Source organism: Protopterus annectens, chromosome 6.part0 (genome assembly GCF_019279795.1).
Source record: "Protopterus annectens isolate FY-2018-M chromosome 6.part0, PAN1.0, whole genome shotgun sequence".
Taxonomy (NCBI): domain Eukaryota; kingdom Metazoa; phylum Chordata; order Ceratodontiformes; family Protopteridae; genus Protopterus; species Protopterus annectens.
The window spans coordinates 1,740,667,531-1,740,681,013 of NC_056737.1; positions in this window are offsets into that span (position 1 = coordinate 1,740,667,531).

Consider the following 13,483-nt stretch of genomic DNA (forward strand, 5'->3'; position numbering starts at 1 on the left):
AGTGGTGTGGATGACAGGGATGTGGAACAGGCTTCATCATATGCACAGGGTGATAATGTTTGCCAGGGGCATAGGCTGCACCAATGGATGACATCTTGTGTGTGGGTAAGGGCCAGTGATATGATTGGACATGTCTGTTCAGTATGCATGTGGGTGTTGTGGTGCCCTACAGATGTCTTTGCTGTGTGCGTGTATGTGTGCACACAGTTCTGCCTTATTACTGACAGCTCCAGATTGTACAGACTAGGGTGTACAGCTCACTGTGTCCGCCACGGCCACGTGACCTGTGCCTGCCAGGGGTTGCACGGGTACTACCAGGCAGAGGTACAGCTTGGCTACTGTCCGACGACACATGTCCACTGGAACCATGTCCCCACTGGGAATGTCCAGGGCCACGCCCACATGGCCTGCTGTGTCCTGGTGTGGATAGCACAGAACCAGCTGCACTGCTACCAGCACTATGGGAGCGGGCATGTGAGGTGGCATGCTCACATTGACCTGCACTAGGTGGTGTAGCTGGCCTTCGTCCACGTGGCCTACGCCTCACTCCTATCAGATGTTCCAGCACAGACAGCTCATGCTCGCAGATTGCCATGCCACGGTCAAGGATTCCAACCATGTTACCCAATCGCCTGTCCAGAACATCAGCAATCTGCTGTTGAGCATTTGCCAATGCCTGGATGTTGTCATTTACGGTATGGATAGCAGCCCTCTGCAGTCTCTGACCTTCTCTGTTCTGCTGTTCAGCACATGCCTGTGCCGCCATTACAGTCTGGAATATGTGTCTGGTGATACCAGCTGCTGCGCTCTGTCCTGCAGGTGCATGTCTGCCACAGGTCCTCCTACAAGCAGCACCGGCCACATGCCTGTGTGACACATCTGCAGTCATTACACTGACACCATGGTGTGTAGACACACCTTCTGTAGCAACCACACGTTCCTGTTCCACGCTAACAGATGCTGACTGTCCTTCCTCTATGGCCACTGGTGATGCGGTATGTGTTGGCAGCAGAACTGTGTGCGGGGTAGAGGGGGACATAGCTTGGATGGCAACCATTGGCACAGATTCAGCCCCTGACAACCCTGCCTGTACCTCATGCATATGTTCATCACTGCTAGTATCTGTGGGGACACTAACATCAGATGGACCGCAGGAGGGTAACGCACCTACATCACCTGTGAATGCAAAGAAAGGCTCTAAATTACAATAGACACACAAACACACACACACACACACACACACACACACACACACACACACACACACACACACACACACACACACACACACACACACACACACACACACACACACACACACACACACACACACACACACACACACACACACACACACACACACACACACACACACACACACACACACACACACAGAGACACACCATGCATGTGATTTGACAGATGGCATGCAGCATGCCTGTGATACAGCAGAGGGCATGCAGCTCAGACATTAATAGTGTTAGTAAACATACCTCCCTGGGGTGCACACTACAGCAAGCAGGTGTCATATCAGTAGCCATGCAGTTCACACAATCATGGTAGTATGCATGCATCCCCATGATACACCATGTGGACCAGAACAGGATAAAAGTACACATGGCTGACGTGACCTTGACGTGTAATCTGCTGACGTGTGCATTAACATGCATATGTCTGACACAATGGTGTCCTGACTCATGTACAGCATCATAATGGGCATCACACTGTGGTGTTGCCTGTATGCCCTACAGATAGAATCATGTTTAGCAAATGTGCATGAGCATGGAAGGGTAGTGTGAGCCATCTACATTGCTATACAGTGTGAAGTACAGACACTGTGCCATTGCATGGCATCATGAGGCATCTATATTGCTGTACAATGCATAATATGTACTCATTGCATAGCCATAACTGTATGCATACCCATGACATAACTGTGGATTGTGACCCACGATGCTGAGGTGTATACACACCAAATCATGCTGTGTCAAGTGACAGGTCAGTGGAGGACCTACAGATGACACCCCTGCACAACAACTACAGGGTCTTAGCTGCCTGGCAACCATGTCCACACATAGTGGACATGCCAATTCACCATTTCCCACATGACATTGATGCACCACACACAGGAGGTGCACAGCTAACGGTGATGTCCTACAGCAGCAAGGGAAATGTACAGTATCTGTGGCCTGATGTGGTGTCAATGTCTGTGGAAGCTGTACAGGAGACTACTGTCATGCTATGACACAGTCGTGATGTTCAACAGATCTTATATGGTAGACGTCAGTGACACCTCCACTAGCAGTACACAGGCTTTTAAGATGTCCAGTGTACCACATCAACTGTATAATCAGTCAACTAAAGCTATAATTGACCATGTGTGGACAATGTGCAACAGGGTGTGTACACATCACATCTACTGTGTGGCTACATGTCTCTGGCCAACCCCCATGGCCATGTGTGCACATGTGTTGACCAAATGTGTGTGATGGCCATCTCACATGTCTGTGTTGTCCCATATGACATACACCCATAGATGTCAGATATGTCACCATCCACAGGGCTATGCAGACAACGGGTTGTATGTTTGGTATGTGGGGTATGGGTCATGGCATAGTGTGACAATATTACAGCCAGAATACTACGCGTCTGGGACATGTCAGATGGCACATCACAATGTGTGCACCCAATGCAGGGGCATATAACACAATGGTGACACCTGTGGCTGCCCATATCACAGCTCACTGTGTGGTACTGTTTGTGTACCACACATGTTGTTCCACTGCATACTACATATGCCGCCATTGTAGAACACCTCCACTGTTGTATGCACAGCTGACCACACATGTAGCAATGACAACTACTGTGGTTTCAAGTCGGTGTATCATTTTGTTTGTATATATTGCACATGGGTGGCCTGTGTGAATGATGGGTGATGCGGCCTGTATATCGTGACTGGAACAAACATCAAGTGTGCAACTGTTAACTGGCCACATGGCAAATAGATCTATGCTTTAACATGCCTGATACTGATGACAGTCTCACCTGCAATGGACTCATGTCTGTGCGGCACACCAGAGGTACCTGTATAGGGGTGACACAGCAGTATGAACATTATCCCTGACTGTCTGACAGCCACAGGGTGCATTGTGCTGGTTAACACATTTGTCTGTATAATAGCATATAGTATGCACGTGTGTGCATACACAGGGTAGCATACTGTAGTATGCAGCATGTGTATCCACATACCTTGCATATGTTGTTACTTTACGTAATGTACAGTGACACATGCAACTAAATGGGATATAATAGCCATATGTGCAGTACTGACTTACCAGACAACTCCAGGCTCATTGGTTGGGAGACACCCACCTCCACGATGGCAGCTAGTATGTGTGGATGCTGTTCTGAGGGTGTCCCCAGACTGGCCAGTAGCTCCTTGGTGTGAGTGGGGGCTGGGTTGGTGGCCCACCACCTGTTCCACCTCGTTCACTGGCGATTGCAGTGGCACGCTGTTTTGCATGTCGTATCAAGCCCATGCAGTGTCTGACACCTGCTGGTAGTTGCGGTTATGGCCACCCACATTGTTCACCCTCCTGCGTAGATCCTGCCACAGGTCGTCCCGCTGCTGGGCATGCTGTGGCACATGGCTGAACAACACCTCATAGTTCTCATGGAGGTACAGGATGAGGACATCATCCTCCTGGCGGCTGTACGCTGGAAGGCGTGTACGAGGCATTATCTGTAAGACATAATGATGGTGACAAGTCACAGTTTCAGAGATGTACAGAGATACTGCTGCACATACATTTCTATGACATCTAGTACATCTGCACAGTAATCTTTGCAAATCATCATGACACTGACACGACTGACGTGCTTGTGGCACACACATGTAACACCCGTTATGCATTGGATATCATCACCATATATGTGTGTCCCCTCATTACAGTGTTCATACTCCATGTGAATGCTGTCTTGATGTGGGCATGTCTATTTGCCTGCACTGGTGTTCTTACCTATCTGCACATGCCTGGATGTGTTCACGGTACTGCTGTTGACCTTGATGCTGTGTATATGTCACATATCAACACAGACACAGCCTTAATGGACTTGGGCAGTGACAAAGCACATATACGCATGGACACCTGTACATGTATGCGTTTTGCCATATACATGTACACAGCACTGTACAGCTGTTCAACATCCTGCCATGGATCACCTGTGTTGCATATGTGATAGACATGGGACAATGGCTAGTCGGACGTCATTCGCAGCAATGGTTATCAACCATTGCATGTACGGGTAAGGTTTCCCAGCTGTAACAGACAGCCAGTATGCCACCGTGAGGTGCATCAGTGCCACATTACTGATCCGGACAGTTGATACTACATCTACCATGCGGCCATCACACCATGTATGACTGGGATGATATGTGCAGCTTTGATGGACAGGGTTGCATGGTTTGGCAGGAGTATGTCACATGTATGGCACAGGGATCTGTCCAGCATGTGGCGATCCTAGTATTAGGACGGTGGCTGTCCATGACGTATGTCTTACAGATCAGGATATGGACATGTAGCATGTCCATCATCATGATGTAGCAAATGTCTTTATGCAAGGTAGACAGCATGCTGCGTAGTGGAGGTGAGGATTGTGAAGGCTGGTATCACCCATCCACGCATGGCCATTACCCCTTAAAGGTGATATGTGATCCAATATTGGTCACCCCAGTGCTGTATATGCCTGTCCAATGATCTCCATGCTCATGGATGGCACCCTGTCATGACATGGGTACCTTGTATGACTAGCCAAGGGGCCTGGAGATGTTACCAAGGCAGGGAGGTGTACTGCACAGCACCATCCCTTACACAGCGTCCAAAATGTTGACCACAGCCTAGGTGGTAGTTAATGGGTACAGGGATATTCACCTAGCGGTGACAATGCTGATATCATCCATCAGAATGTGCACATATGTCACACACCTCACCCACACAGCCCATTTTGTATGTTGTTCACAACATTGACACAGCTATTCCTCATAGGTCATGGCCATTCACATCCTTACATACACAGATGCCTAACATTTGTCTGTGTGGTATGGGCTACAATGAGGGTGGAGTACAACACATTAACCCTGTTCTACTGTAGCTGGCACTGGTGTGATATGCACATGTCACTCTGGCACCTTTTGTAGTTGTGAGTCTGTCAACAGGCACTGGTAGAACACTCCTGTGACATACAAAGGTATTTGTAATCAAACATCTGTATTGTCTTGTACATCTGTACTGCTAACATCTACAGTGATAATAGTTCATGGACATGCACACCATACTCAGCAGGTGCCACCCATTATGACTGTTGTCACCAGTTGTGGGTTGATATTATCCATCACCCTATCTGTATTGTATGGTCATGCTAGGCACTTGTTCAGAACATGAGCATGTCATGAGCTACTGATTAATATAGCACCCATTCTACACCATTTCCCACAGGTACACTGGCTGTCCTAAAATTTCCAGCTTGCTTATGGTACAACAGCTGTTGTACACACGTAATGCACATATCCTGTGAGACATGGTTGTATATACAGGCATGTCCGACTGTCACATACCAGTGCTATTGCCTGTCTGTATGATGGATATGTCATACATGTGGCAATAGAGCAATTGTCTCATGTACACATTCAATGCTCACCTCCCAACATATGACACTGCAGCCTGTGGGGGATGCACTTATGCAGCCCTGCTGGGGGTAATGCTGTCACCAACCCTGGCTGCACCTGACAGTCATGTGGGGATGTGTAACATTCACAACACACCCCACTCATCACATAGTCTCACATGATCTCCAACACAGGCCACACATACGAGGACAACTTGTGCAGTACCTCTCCATAGTCTGTGTAGGCACCAGAGGCAGCCCCATCATGGAACACAACATCACCAACTTATAGCCCACAGACTCATGTGTGCCCATCACATACAGCCAATAGGGTGTCATAACATACACAACACACCAGTCATAGGTGAGTCTGTAGGCGATCACACTGCAGCTCCACACAGCAGACTACACAAGGCGATAGTCACTTACATCTTGCTGTCGGGTAACTGGTTCTGCAACATAACCTATGCACCCATGCCACACCTCACCAGGTATGACGTGACTGTCATTCTCCATGTTAGTGTGACTGCCCTGAGATGCCACTTCACAGACTACGTGTGCAGGGACATGCAATAGCTCACCAGTGTTGTAGCCCTGAAGGTGTGGGCCTAGCCCATGGGAGCATTATGCATTCATCTGGACCCGATACCACTGTACAATGACTGACTGTGTCACTTCAACAGTTGCCTATGCTTCTGCTGTCATTCCACAGGCATCTGGTATCTGTCCGCTTTGACTGACCTGGTCAAACACAATGCTTTGGCACAGATGACCTGCACCTGTCAGCCCTGGGAGTACAGATCACATGTAAGGCTCTTACTGCTTCTATACTGCCTGTCTTGCACAGTTTCCAATAACAGTCACCGGCAGAACGGGAATTGGCAAGCAGGACATGGGGTCATGTGACACATTGCTTGCATCTTCCTCTGTGACACACGCAGGCAAGGCACACCTTATAATGCACCACTCCAATATCTCTGCAGTGATTGGGACCTACCTCTAGGCTCTGCAGAGCACACCTGCAATGACAGGTTATAGACAGACCATACCTTTCAGGCACATACCTGGACCAGCACACCCACAGCTGGGTGTTCCCATATCCCACTATGTTGTACACACATCCTGGCTAGTTACTTAGCACAATGCATCAGAGGTGCTCCACGTGCAACTAACTGTGTCCAGAACCACTATACACATTGTAACAAGCTACAGATTCAACAACATACCCCACGGTTACCAGACCTCATTTGTTGGTGTACTGGACAGTAGGGCTCAGACAGCTACTACTGATGTGTGACTGACACTACCACACACTTAACTGGGATAGCCGCTCATGTACCGACACATCCATGAGTCATAACCTCCACATGGCTGGATCAACCCATACACACCACCTCCAAGACCAACATTAACCTTGACATGAACACTACCAACATGTGACTGGTGTTCCACACCTGGGGTTATCCCCTCATTGGTGGATTCCAAACATATACTAATTAACCTTGTTAGCCACATCCCGGCACCACACCCTTCATGGCATACACAGTACATGAGTACTACAACACCTACTACAGACATCTTATGACAGCGGTTGTTAACGTCATGACATCCATGCAGATGGACAATGCACTTACAAATGCTGAAACATACCCCAGTGCACTTCATTAACATGTACACGACTGCATGGATCATGCTATTCCACACAGAGCCATGATGGTACACACCAGATAACAGACACCACTCTGGTGGTCACGTTCCATGGACATAATGTACAACAACAGGTGGAGGCTGTTGCACAGTGGTGTACAATCCCATGGGTGGGGTAGCTCACTGGTCAGCCTTGGTAGGGCCATGGGATCCCTCATCACATACTCCAAGACTAGCTACGTAAACATTACTGTGTCACTTTCCGGGGTGTACCACAAGGCATTATGGTGGTATGTCAGTAGTCGTTGGCAACACCCACATCTGCTCTCACATACAACAGTCACTCAGGAACATTACAGACCCAGGTGATGTTGGCAACATGCTGGTGGATGGATTCAATGCTAACATTACACCCTCTCACTCACTACAGGGCCACAATCCATGCAGGAACATTGCGGTGTCCCTGCAGTCACACCTACACAGTACTAACCTGCACTCTATATGTCCTGGGACACTGGCCCCATGTCACCTTCCAAAGTCCCAGGCTGTGATGTCCACAAACCTCTGGATGACATGTCTCCCCACTAGGCCACCATATTCAGTAATAGCCTTGTATCAGACATTGTGGCCCCTGAATGGCACACAGCAACATTTATCACACTCCACACAGGTGGCACCACAATGCACGAGTGGGACTATAGTCCTACACACCTGACTGGACTGTTCTGCACGGCTATGGGGCACATCATCAAGGACGTCATTCACAGAGACATTGTTGGGCTCCGGTCCTTTGATGCCACCCGGGTTGGACTTGTTAGGGTCAAAGCATGGCCCCTACACCTGGTGGACTCCTTTCATACAGTTACCAGGGTAGTTGATGATGGTACGGGAGTCCACACATCCTACATTGTCCTCTCATTGCCTTTCAGCACCATTCTCCATTCTGGTATTGACAACATACACATCCACCTGCACATTGTACCCTATGTCTCAGGATATTATGCAACATGACTCATGGACAGAACACACACAATGAGGGTAGCATACCATAGTACCTACTGCATTTCAGTTACATTTGCCATACCACAGTCCTCAGTCATTGGGCCCCTCATGTTCAGTATATGCTTCCCTGAGGTACAGGCTAGCACAGAGGGACTTTCCCTGCCTAGCTTTACAAACCCTTGCATACAAAGCACCATGATTGATCCACCAGCTGATACTGAATCCATCGGGTTCACTGTGACAGATACCTGATATGAATATCATGGCCACAAGGTGCATGAACATCACCTTTGCATTACACGATTCACCCACTGACTATCACATAGGTGGTAGTCCTCTACATACATGTCACATTGTACATGTTTGTAGTACACACATATGTCACACCCACTCCTGTGGTTATCGTATTGCCACTGTGGCATGGATATCCTTCTACGTGGCCGCACTTATCTGTACTGGGTGTGTAGCTGGTACATAGGCACTCATTGTACCTCTGAACTCAAGATGTCTACACACATTCAAGGGTACACCACCCCATTTAGGGTGTACCTTATACAACAGCTACAGCTTTACATACCACACCATTAACACACCATGACATTTATTGAGCTCCGACAGTTAAAGTATGCGGCTGAACTATGAACACCACGTCTGTACACATTTGCATAAAACATACTCAGGGGTGACCTCTGCTAAACAGACAGGGCCCATGTCCACAACAATATTAATGGATATACTCCACATACACGACATAAGCAAAAGCCACTGTGAGCAACATGCTCATGGATATGTGCACACACGCAACAATGAGTGGGATGTGCTTGGGGGTTACATTCCCAAACCGGTCACTCACCTTGCTTTGGAACATGAGTCCTATGTACATCACGCAGGGACACTTAGTAGCACTGTTCATGTGATACCTCCCTTGGTGGTTGGGAGACACATGTACACCAGGGATCACTGCAGTGGCTGTACTATGCAGAGGTGCAGGTAACACATGGTTCTGCTGTTCACAGGACACTACCCTAGAGAGGTGTCACTGGTGTGAACACTGTAGTTGTGTTTACACATAGACTTGCCAGACTGCATAGTACCCCACTATGAACCTGTGAAGCTATTACATGTCCCGTGTGCATGGTTACTTGGTAGCGCTTCCATTTAGATTAGCTATCATGCTATTGCAATGTCCCATGCCTACAAGCCATATGTATCCTGTTATTGTACATGCCAATAGACAATACCTTTGGTATGCATGATATGCCTGTTATGCTGTGTAGAATATCTGATATATCTACCTACAATACTATACATTACACATATTTCACATAGTATCCCATAATGCAAAGCATACTTGCACAGCGGGACCACCTTAGACATGTCATTGCCATTATATGCCCATACACATGCCTACTGTGACAGTATATCAACATATACTATCCCCTGCTATGGCACGTACTTGTTGGACATACCCTACCACTGATGGCGGGTTGTATGAAAATGTTCTGTTTAAAGCCCTCATGTAGCATCCCTTGTGGTGTCTGTGATGTGTACCTTGTGGCCCACTGCTGGCACACAGTTTCTACATGCGTTAGTATGCTCAGCAAGACATCACTACATAAATACCTTTTCCCACTTTATGCATTGCAGACACTTTTAATTAATGCAAACCAGGCAATACATACAGTAAATAATTAATAAAAAAACATACTATACATAAACTTACATACCGAGTGTTCTACATACCTTGTTATCGTTACAGACTTTCGTCTCTATCTCTCTCACACTGCTTAAACAGGTAGTTTGTATGAGCATACGGTTTGTATGTCTAGCAAGTCATCCTTATATACGTCGATACCTGTAACATGTGGTTTCCTCCCGCCAATTGGTGTTCCTGAGTGACAAATTACTTGCATATCAGCTGTGCAGCTACTCCATTCGCCAATTACGCGCCAACAGTGGGGTATAATTTAATTCTCCACTTGGGTGTTGCCCATTTGCCCTACCTTCGGGGAGACGGCCTGTATTGTGTTTTGTTATGTGTAATTGCAACTGCTATGCATAGAGACAATTATACTTTGGATTCATGTCCCCCGTGGATTGTGTGTGACAGCTAGAGTATGTGGTTCAACATGTGGGTGTTCCTGTCATCCCAACGTCTGATAACAGGCTATTGCAAACAAAACCTGTAACATCGCCATTTGTTCCATTATATAACGGCTGCAATTTTGCATGGCACCTTTAATTGTATCTCTCACAAGGTATGTTGACAGTTCTGCAGATGTAATTGACTAACTGGATGTTTGTGCTGTTATTGCAGTCTGTATTGCTATAGTTTCTAATGTGGGGGATGTTGGTGGGTGTACGTAGCATATACAGGTTTGTGGGGCTTGCATTTCTACATATTCCATATATATGTGTGTGGGGGCTCCGTCCATAATTAAAGAGCTATCAGTTAGTAGACTTATGTTATGGGATTGTACATTGGGCCGTTGTTAATTGGTTTCTATATAGTATGCAGGTGAGGTTGATACGTCCATACCTCCGGAATTGCAGTGATATGTAAAGGGATATGTCTAACTGACAGCTATTCCGTGTATTTCTGTCCCAGATATTTGCAGTCATTGCGGTTGTGTTGGTAACAGAACCTCTTTGCCATGGGTTGCCACCTTTTCATATGGCCATTGTTGGACACTTTGTGGGACGCACAGCGGTGTTTACAGGCCAACACATAGCCATGGTCAGTACACAGGTTAGCACATACTTTTATCCTCCATACATACCTATTGTGGGACTTTGGCTACTTATCATATTGTATGTAACATTTACGTTTCTTACATACAGGCATAACTATTTAATGCAACTATTACATTATATATGGGACATATTAATGTCCTACAATCCCGGACATTTGCCCTTTGTAATGTTTTATGTCAGGACACACCTGCCCAGGGAGGGGCTGTCCCTCCTAATGTGGGACAGGTGGTAACCGTATGCCTACGGCTAGCTATACCCACACCTACCATAATGATCTACCTCCGAGTTGGCACTAACACACACATGATGCAGACAAACACACACATTACAGTCACACGGAGACACACATGGCACCCTCAACACACACATACACAGACTATGGCGCTCACAAACACAGTTGAACACAGTACCTACGTGGACCGCAACACCGGCAGCGGTAACTAAATGTCCTTTCATATCATCATACTATTACTCTCGGTTGTACTGTTCCAGTACTGTGTTCTTTCAGTCTTTCAGCCTCGTGGTTAAGCATGTCGATATGTTACACATTCCATAGTTGGCGGTATCCTATTTATTTGTACCTCCGAGGTGTTATGAATGTCGTTGACCTATCTATATATATTTGCAGATATTGCTGACTCCGTATATATCAACATATATCACTCTATCGCCCTTTCTATCTGTATTTTATATATATATATATATATATATATATATATATATATGTATATATATATATATATATATATATATATATATATATATATATATCTGATGGGGAAAGTGACAGGCAAGCTACACCTTTCATTGTGTAGTTGTTGGTGTATACTGTTTCCTGGACTCTACACGTTTGTGTCTGTACCTGTCACATTACACACCTGCCATAGGTTAGGGTTACCAGCTGTCCCACTCTGCGAGGGACAATCCCTCTTTGGGAAGTTGTGTCCTGCACAATATTTGTGAACATGGGAAATGTCCTGGGATTTTAGAACATACTTATTTCCTATAGTTTATGTAATAGTTGCATAAAACAGTTATTCTGCATCTGAACCAGCTATATGTTCTAGAAACAGAATAAGTAAGTAAACATTACAAGAATGAGCTTTTATCTAGGCAAAACAGTGCAGTTCTGCATTTTGTACTGGCCAGGTGTATGTGTCGGCCTGCAGACATCTGACATATGTCCCACATTGGTCATTTGAAGAGGTGGCAACCCTACCATAGGTACATCTTGCCTAGCAATAGTGTTAGGTAATTCTATACATGATTGCATGTTCTACGCCTGGCAGTGGTTGTTTTACCCTTCAGAGCAGGCGCTATTAGTACAGGGGTGAATAATGCTGGTTTCACCTGTTCTGGACATCATTGACCGTGATCTGCGCTATATTCAGTGTAGCTTATCCCTGTTTCACGCATATCCATATAGTCATATTTAAATGTCACTTACTAGCAGTGGGCAATGCATATTCCCGGTAACGTGTGCTAAACATGATCTGCTGACCTGCATCCAACATGCATTACTCGTGCCTTCGGGATTACGTTACATCCCTTGCAGGACGTGGGCCGGGAACATGCATGATGGTCACTGCATTTAACATATGGCCATCTGGGATTTGTACACGTGTTATGTCATTTTGTACATGGAGTATACTACGGCTGTTACTCCATACTGCACTCACATGGGTAACTCAGTTAGTTTACATATTGATGAGTCCAGTTAATGGTATGTCCATGTGATGTTTACTGGATGTGCTCCGGCATTGGGTATGTATATCTCAGTGAGCCACACACGATACTGTGCTACACCTTCAAATGACCGTGGGTGGAGCATGCTGGGGTGACGAATACCTGTCATGGGTACACCACATGCCTTGACACAACATCCATTATTATATTATGTGCAGCCCCTCATTAACACAGCAGGGACTCTGTGCTGAGTGTGTGCAGAACAGTGCTTACACACATGTGCTCCCACAATTGCCTCTGCTCCTCTACGCGACAGTTGGTTACTCGATGTTGTGGCAACAGCAGACACTGTTTGTCCCATTTGGTGTATGGCCTCTGACAGTCAGCCGTGAACCTACCGTTGTACCTGGGAACCTATACACACAGCACCACCATATGGTGATAGGCGCATGTACTGTTCAGGTGTTGACATTCCCTGTTTCTATAGCTGTTGTGTGTACAATGTTTGAGGGCTGCCTATGTGGGATTCACACAGTGGGCCACCTTTACATTACAATTTACAGGTGGTCGTGCTTGTGTGCCATCCATTTTACTGTGTGTGCAGGTGGAGAGGTGTGTCAGTCCATAGGGGCCTACACTGTCAGAGTATGTGCTATACGTTCCCTCTTTGCCAAGGCGTAGGCATATTGGGCACACCTCCGTCTGCCTACTTGGGCTGGCACAGTGTGTT